The 9410-nt window shown below is 37.7% G+C and overlaps 1 long non-coding RNA gene across 1 annotated transcript; it reads left to right on the forward strand.

Moving 5' to 3' along the window:
- Positions 1-358: 358 nt before the first annotated feature.
- Positions 359-3464, forward strand: LOC110734211. Its single transcript, XR_002513777.1, has 2 exons — positions 359-1823; positions 2992-3464. It is a non-coding gene; the product is annotated as an uncharacterized LOC110734211 (long non-coding RNA).
- The last annotated feature ends 5946 nt before the right edge of the window (positions 3465-9410 follow it).

A 9410-nucleotide genomic window follows, 5' to 3' on the forward strand; every position in this document is an offset into this window, starting at 1 on the left:
GATTTTTGCAACTACCATAATAATCAGTCGCAAAAATTATATTAGCAACTGAAAAAAATGAGTAGTCGCAAATTTTGCAACCAATTTTACATAAGTTGCTATGTGGTCACTAATTAGCAACTGTTTTTTGCGACTACCAAATAATCTGTCGCAAAAAAATTTTTTGCGACTAAAAAATAAGAGTACTTGCAAATTTTGCAACTGATTTTTTAGTAGTTGCTAATTGGTGGCTAATCTGCGACACTCTTACAATTTTTTTGCAACTAAATTATAGTTGTTAGGGTTAATTATTTTGAAACCATTTTTTAAAAACATTTGTGACTAGTGACTACTATTGCAACTAACATGATAGTCACTACCATTATTTTTAAAATTTATTAATAAAGAAATTAAAAACGTATATAGTATAATAAATTGTTGCCTAAAAAAAACAAGAACTAACTATCACTCCTTAATCCTTATTATTCATAATCGCAGTACATACTCTTCTTCCTTTAAAAAAAGTAACCAAAGGCTTCCATGGCGAATTTCAAAACCAAGTTCAGAACTTCAGAGTGAATTTGTTGCCGTCGTTTTCATCTTCCGCCGCTGTCAGCACATCTCCTCCCAGGTTAGTTACGCATTCTTTCCCTTCCTACCGTCCATTCCATCTTTCTCTTAATACAATTTGCCAATTGCAAATTTTAGGGTAATCATTGAGTTTTTTTGTCCAATTTTTTATTTTTATTTTGGTTTCCATTGCGAATTGCGGATCGATTTTAATCTAATTATTGTTTGAAATGCGTATTGATTGAGTTGCGAATTGATTTTAATCTAATTATTGATTAAATTGATTGAATTGCGAAATGATTGAGTTGGGAATTGATCTGACTTTAATCTGGTTTCCATTTGAATTGCGTTGATTGAATTGATTTTAATTTGGCTGCCAATTGCGAAATTTAGGGTTATCATTGAAGTTAATTAATGTGAAACCATTCAAAATTGATTGATTATTTAGTTTGTGTATGCGAGATAGCTACAAAATAGCAACCTAGTATTAATTTGAATCGTGAAAGTCCGTTATTTTAATTTCCATATTCATTATTTGTTAAGTAAAAATAAAAAGTACATTTACCCCACCATGATCTGCATCAAATTATTAGCTAATGCACAATGAAGTGCTCAATTGGATATATAATAGTAGAATTGACTAAACAAAACTGAAAGCCTCGTTGATGCACAAGTTTTATATTGAGAAATGGACTACAACAAACATGTCATGTATATGTAATGTAATTATGATTCTTGTTTTCCCATTTCCTAATTAAGGTTAAATGAAACAAATTTGCAATGGTTAGATTTATGACAGTTAAGCTGTGAAAGTATTGTGAGCGGAGTTGAGGTTATCTATGTTTTGGTTGGGGTTTACAAAATCAATTCCGCTAACTGAATAGTAGATTTCCATACTTATTGCAGTCCTTGTGTGTGTTATTGTTAGTAATACATTTGGTGATGGAGTGGTACCAAATTTTCGAAAAATGGTTCATTGATCTATATTATTTGCTGTAGAAATGATTCATTGGTTTATAATATAAATGCCTCGTAAAGCTGGGTGATCCACACTACAGGGACGGTTGCAAATTCTTGCTAATAGTGGCATAAGACTCATCTCAGCTTTGAGTTTACCTTTCATTCTTGTCTGATCTCTTTGTTTAATATTTTTTTTTATTTGTGTGCAAGGGAATTACTTAATAAACTAATTGGCTACAAGAGGGTTGGAATTACAGCACTTTGTGATACAATCTCTCATTCAACTGCTGTGTCGGCTCACAAAGTTTAATTTGGTAGGTTTGATGATTATAGATTCAGGGACGTGATAAACGAGTCCATGAGCTTTCTTAGCTAGGTGCCTATTGTTGTAAATATGCTTGTTGATTTCATTTGTAAGGTTGACACAGTACTCAAGAGCAGGTGTTAAGTAGATAAGTCTTGATGCTTCCTTTTAGTTGTTGGCTAAAGCTTGTTCCAGTTAGCTTGTACTTCACATAAATTAGTTCTCACACTAACATAGCAGCTTCAAGGAAATGGTCTTTCCTGTACGAAAAAACAAAAACAAAAAAAATAAAAGAAATGTTCTTCAGAAGAGGAGATGACAAACAGAACACTAACACACACACACACAGCTAAAACCCTTTCTTTTTCTACTACACACACACAGCTAGAACAAGTGGATTTGAGTCCATGATTTGTGATCCATGATATACAATTCTAATCTTCTTAAAAATTAAAGCAATCTCAAATTTACTGAAAATGTGTAATAATACTCTCTATATTCCGAATCTGGTTTCAAGTTTTATTGATTATTCTTATCTATAGTCTTATTAAGGGTTTTTAATTTAATTACTTTGTATGCTGGCAAATAAGTCCTTTTGTGCCTATTTTATGATTTGAAAAATTTAGGTACTAGGCTCAGCTGCAGAAAAACTTAATGTACCTGGCTGTAATGGCTGATGCTCAACCGCCAGCGGCCAGCATCATAGGGTTTTATTTTTTATAACAAACTGATTGGATATTGTGCATTGCGATCTTATTATGAATATCTATCAAATAAATGATCTGATCCTGTTATTAGTGCTTTGTTTTTGGCTTATTGTCATAGATTTTGGAATGTGATCAGAATATCATTAAATCAAGTATATAAAATTAAGTGTTCTAACTCACTGCATTAGTTGTTGATACTTTGGTATTTTAGGCCCTAAATGTGTACTTATAAGAGGAAGTCTATATTCCTTCCATGCCTCCTAGGCTGCCACCTCTTCATATCTTCCCCTGTCCCCTCTCTTTTCGTGCTTCTTTCTAACATTTGGCACTTGAGAGATTTGGGTGGAAGAAAAAATTGACTGCTGATTTTTAGTAGCCTCTACCGAGTAATGTCTCCGTGTTGTCAAAATTTGACAATTGTGTTTTGTAAATTCTAATGCATATGGTTTCAACTTGGATAACCATGTGCAGCATACATATACTTGGAGACCTGAGTTTGAAGAAAGCCAAAAAATGGCGGCAGAAAGTTTAAAATATGCCAAGGAAATTGCTGAAAATCATGAGATTGAAAAAGCAACACGGAAGAAGAAAAAAATGGCTATGCACAAAACATCAAAGGATATTACAACCCTTGTCCAACATTACTGTCTTACTAAGCCTCCTACGTCTACTCTCACCCGCTCTCGTGATTCAACTAAGTGATTTTTTATTTCTTGGTGATAATTTTGTGAACAACTAATCTTTAATATTTGGAGGCATATTTGTATATCGTTATTAGTTCTTATTGGAAGTAGCTTCTTTTATATGAGAGGTGATTTTGAAAAAAATTAGTCATATGGTTGAGAATGTAGTTTTTTAATACATTGATACAAAACTGATGATAATTTTGATTTATTAATATGGTTTGGATATTTGAATAAATTTGACATTTTTTTTTTGTGACAGATATTGGTCGTCGCTAAATTATGGTCTCCAAATATTGATATTTAGTCGCTAGATTTTTGCGACTGCATATTTGTTTTAGAGAATGAGTGCTTAGTTGCAAAATAATCCGTCGCAAAAAAATTAGTCTTGTAATCGCAAATTCGTCGCAAAATAATTATTCTCTGTCGTCACAAAAGTTTAGTCTCGCAGTCGCAAAATTTTGGTCTAGTAGTCACTCATCCGTCACAAAATATTGGTCTCCGTAGTCGCTAATTCGTCGCAAATATTTTACAACGGACAGTGATTTAGTTGCTAAAATTTTGAAGTTAGTCACTACATGGTAGTTGCAAAGTCGTTGCGAATCCGTTGCTAAATTTGCGACTATCCAAAAATTAGTCGCAAAAAAGCAGATTTGCGACGAGGTGTTTAGCGACTAACCAAAGTAGTCGCAAATCTGTTGCAAATCCATTTTTGCGACAAATTTGCGACTACTTTGGCCGCCACTAATTTGCCTTTTTCTTGTAGTGTTTTCCCCAATTCCTTTTCTCTTTCCCCTATACCTCTCTTTCTCTTTCCGCCATATTAATTACTCTTTTCCATTTTTTCTCCCAGGTTTAGCAGAAGATTCAATAATATAAAATATATCCATAATTTCTCTCTCTTTCTCTCTTCCCTCCCTGATCATATCTTTAAAATTTTCCGTTTTCCATAGTTTTCTTTGTTGCAATTCTTGAACTTTTAATCTCTTAATTGTTAACTTATTTTATGAACTCTAAATTTAGTGAGTAATTTCTTGTCCTTCTATGTAATTAAACATAGGAAATGGATATGGAAGAAAGAAATTTGGGAAAAAGATTAGTGGAGTAGAAATGTCTGCCGATGAAAAGAGCAATAATGGGTAAAAACGTAAAAAATAATTTTCATAATTGTAGGGAATATTTCAAGCATTACCCCAAACTTGAACCCCACTGTGATCATACAATAAAGTACGGTAGCGTCCAAAGGGAAGGAAGATAGAGCAAAAGAGTCGCCAACAAGTTTTAGGAACTTGTAAACCGTTATGAGGTGAAGGTTACACCCCTAAACGATCCATGAGATCGTTAACTCCAATAGGTCTGGAACCATGACTAGTAGTTCGGGAATGAAGGTACAAATCCAACCTAAAAGAGATTGAACCTGCCCTAATAATAGGCCTCTACTTTATTCTGATTGTATTCGTGTGCGCTGTCTGACTAACATGCAATCAATAGGTTTACCCTAAACCTGTTTATCTATGTTGGTTGAATATTAATGCACAAATAAATCTATTATTGGCGATCACTTGAATTATAATCAAATTAACCCTAAAAAAGATTATTAATTATCTTATTAAGCGTGATTACAAGTACCAATTCCCTTTAAACATGCATAAAAGGTGTGATCAAGCAATAAATAATAAATATAATCAAGCAACATAATAATAATAAAAATTATAATCATATCATAATAATAATAATAATATTCATAATCACATTCATGTTAAAAATAAAGCATAATAATAACCAGATCCTAGGCATGATACTAATAAGATTAATAACAAACCCTAGCATGTCACTAAACATAAAATCAAAGCTTTAATCCTAACATGATACTAACATGAATATTAGGAAAGAAAATAGGAGGCATCATAATAATCATAATAAGCATACTTGATATTATAACTTTTACCCTAAACATGATACTAGGAAGATCAAAACACCCTAACATGACACTAGGAATCATAATATCAATTTAGACATTATTTCTATATCATAATATCAATAAAATCAACTAAAGCACTTACTTGGATGCCTCATACCTCTTTCTAATAAAAAAATACACACGTTAATCACTTCAAAGAAAATATAAAACAAAATAATAAATTAAATAATTGAAAGAATGATTTGGGACCAAACCCTTACAAAATTAAAACCTTTCACGTCTAGGGCGAAGACAACTTCGAATTTGGCTAGGTGTGTCTAGGCCTTGTGAATGCGGAATTTTGTTTGTAAAAGGGTTGGTTTAGAAAAAAAGAGAGAGATAGAAAGCTTTAGCTTAGAGAGAATAAGAGAATTAGAGATTTGTTGATGAAAAAACAGAGGTTTTAGGAGGCTATTTATAGAGATAATCAGCCAAACGGATAGAAAAACAAATCAGAGTTTCGACGAGGATAAAAGAAGTTAGCGCCAAGCGATGAACATTAGCGCCAGACGCCAAGCATTAGCGCCAGGTGCTTATGTCTGTCGCCAGGCGCTAATTTTTATCTTCACGCGTTTTTCTTAATTCAGATAAAATTTAGCCGTACAGAAGGGCAAAATTGTATTTTCCTTAAAAAACTCTTTTATTCTGATTAAAACTCTAAAAAGTCAACCAAAGTCAATTAATCAATCCTAATTGCATTAGGAATGATAAATCCATATTAGGCTCTCCTCTAGATCATTGGGCCGCATATAAGTATTAAACCGGGCCCAGTTTAGTAATTTGGCCATAACTTCCTCATTATTCATCGGAATTGGGCTTATAATATATCGTTGGAAAGCTCTTTTCAAGACCCATCCAACTACACCATTATTGGACCCCTGCTATGGACCAACCAAACTGGATTGACTATTTTCTTAAAATAGGTTTTCAAAAACAGAGAGAAAAGAAAAGAAATTAAAACTTTTCACAACACTAGACTTTCCACACTTTCACTTCATTCAATTATGATTCAACGTGAAAGGTACTCATCACTGGGTTTAGTTTTGGGGAGACACAAATGGGTGTCTACAGAAGCCCCCACTTTGACTGAGTTTTGAGAAACACAAGTTTCGAAAACAAAAGTCAAAGTAGCGATAGGGACGGAGAATGATTCAGAATGTTCTGCGATCCTAAATCATTCTTGTAACGCCGATACCTGCAAACTAGCGTTAGTTAAACAAATAAAAGAGTTAAGAAACGCGTATCTTGCACCGTCGAGCACACGTCTCTAAAAGTAACCGATTTGCTGTCGTATGTTGTATTCTTGTATTTTTGATGACCTCCTGCAAGCTAGATGTAATACCCCGTATTTTTATACGCATTTTATTTTAAAATATGTATTTTATAAAGTATTTGAATAATTTTAATATCTTAATTATGGTATTTTAACTAATATTTTATAAAAAGAAAGTTTATTTAATTTCTTTATTTATAAATGTTGGGGTTTTATTTTAAGAAAGTTTAATTTTAACAAGTTTTATTAGGGAAGGTGTTTTGGGTGTTTTTGTCCCTTGGGAGAGTTACAACACGAAGACTGATCCGGTGTGAGCTGTACCTGCAAAACAAACAAAGACACCGGTTGGGTGGTGCTCCGCCTCCGACGCACAAGTTAGAAACTTGAAGGGAGAGAATAAAGTGCGGAAATTTAGGTGGGTATCTGCTCGGATTCCAAGCTCAGGTCTTTTTCTGATGTAAGAGAATACAGGTGTAATAAATGATTGAATCTGTCCCCCAAAATGGGGAAATATCTCCCTATTTATAGGGTCATTGGAAATTGTGCCCTTATCTAGGTCACTTGACCTAGATTGTGGTGGGCTACGCCAAATTACGGCGTTCTCTTTGGGATTTGGGCCCTTGAGGGCCGTCATTTCAGAATCTATCTGAAGAAGCCACGTGCCAAATGGCTAGGGGGCCACTTGGGTGAGTCTGATCTTGACACGTGGCCTTCTTTTTTATTGGGACAACTGTCTAGGGTAATTTTTACCCTAAACATTTTCCCCTCACATGGGTCACGTGGATGTCACGTAGGGCATGTGACACGTGTCCACCTATCAAAGGTGAACAGTAACGGGTAAAATTTTTGAATTTCAAATCAATAATTTCCCCCCACTTTCACTTTCTATAAATAAAAAGTTACCCCCCCTTTTCACACCTTACGTTCACATTGACTTTTTAGAGAGAGAAAGAAAGAGATTCTAGAGAGAGATTTTCTGCTACCGTCTGCGTCACAGCAAGTTCGCGTTTCCGAGTGCGAGCAGTTCAACACCCGGTTTACCAGCTATAGTGGTTTTCAGAATTTTCAGAGTAAAAGCGAGGTAACCGCCTGGTCCATTTTAGCTTTTTTTCCTTTTAATTTGTATACCTTTTTTCCTCCGTCTGTATACCTAGCTTCTTTAGAGAATATAAATGAGTTCCCAATCCACTCACTCGGCACTGCCTAGGACACTCAGCCGATCCCTCGGAACGGCTGAGTCTAGAACAGGGGGTGCGTCTTCTGGACTGTCGGAACCAATATGCTCATCTCCGAATTCCTCCCTCTCTGTGTCTGTGCAGGACACAATGGCCAGAACGAAACAGACGGCCAGACGGTCTAGGAGCCGGCGCACTATGAGAGTGCCAGCCGATGAGGTTTTTCCCGGACAGGGAACAGAGGGATTGGGAGGAGAGCGGATCTGACGAAGAGGCTCCCTCTACTTCCGGGAGCTCTGGGGTACGGGAGGTAGACGGCGAGGGAGCCGCCTCCTCTAATGAAGTCGGCGATGCTGAGGCCGGCCAAGGATCAAAGGCTGAATCCTCTGGCTCCGACCAGGACGATTTTGCGGCTGATTATCAACAGCCGCCCAAGGTTGCTGACAATCCCAACCCTAAAAGGACCCGGATGCTGCCGGGTAACATTGCCCTTCTTAATAGTGGGTTTAGGGCCTTCAAGGAAAAGCATCCCTTTGGACGGGGTTGGGAGATCATCGTTCCTCCTGCTGATGCCGTAATGGCCTAGGGAGATGACATTGAGCATGCAGATGACTACTTCATCTGCTACGAGGCGGTTACCGAAGCCGGCCTCCGGTTCCCCCTCCACCCCGGGATTAGGAAAATCCTCAAGGGGTACGATCTAGGGGTTTGGCAGCTCACCCCCAACTCATGGGTGAATATCCTAAGTTACATCGCCGCCTGCGAGTTTCAAAACTTGAACCCCAGCTTCTCCGCCTTCGCTCATTTGCACTATTTGAGCAAGGCTCCAGGCGGCCATGGGCATGGTATACTCTGACTACCTTGCCCCAATACTTGATGACTCTAGACAAGGTGTCCAAATGGTCCGGGTGGAAGGACAAGTTTTATTTGGTTTCTTCCCCCGCCCTAAGACACAACCGGACACTGCGCCTGTACAATGCTGAACCGGCTCTTCTGGGACGTAAATGCCCTCTCCCGGCGCTATCTACTAAGGTCCGGGAGCAAATAATGGAGCCATGATTCTTTGAAACAACAACTGAGCCCGTGGGGGATGGGACTCACATTATTGTACCTAAAAACTGGATTCCCCATCCGGACTTCTTCAAGGACGAGTGCTTCTTGTCCGCCTGCGGGCTGAGTACCATGTTTCCCAGGGGTAGAATACTTCTCATCCGGAATGATTGTAATTTTAATTTATTTGCAGACTTGCCAAATTTTCTCTAACTACAAATTTTTGTTCTTGCAGATGAAGCCTTGAGGATGGTTGATCAGGCAAAGACTCCGGCCAAGTCTGTGGCGCTGCTACGCAAAGAGGCAGCGCTGGCCAAGAAAGCAGTCGTCGAAGCTAAAGATTCCAAGAAAGGCGGGGTAAGACTGCCCGACTTAATGTGTTTGCATATTTCCTTTTCTTTTGCAATTTTGCCGGTTGGGTATACATACCTTTTGTTTATTTCTCAGGAGTTCGTCAAGAAGATCCCACGATCTTTCTCTAAGCTGCTCAAAAGGCAAGGAGATGATCTGGAGAAGACTCCGGCTGCTAAAGCCGCCAAGAAGGGCCCTCCTCCTCCCCAATCATCTGCCCAATCAGATCGTCCAACGACCGGGGGCAAATCCCCTGGTGTGCTGAAAAAACTGAGCGAAAGTTCAGAACGCTCGCAGTAGAAGGCGCCGGATGTCTCTACGGCATCGAAGGGTGGCGAGCCACCTTATGTTGCAGGCGGTGCGGCAACGCCTAGGGGGGGGGAGCAGAATCCGGAGAA

The sequence above is a fragment of the Chenopodium quinoa genome, unplaced genomic scaffold (assembly GCF_001683475.1).
Source record: "Chenopodium quinoa cultivar QQ74 unplaced genomic scaffold, ASM168347v1, whole genome shotgun sequence".
Classification (NCBI taxonomy): domain Eukaryota; kingdom Viridiplantae; phylum Streptophyta; class Magnoliopsida; order Caryophyllales; family Amaranthaceae; genus Chenopodium; species Chenopodium quinoa.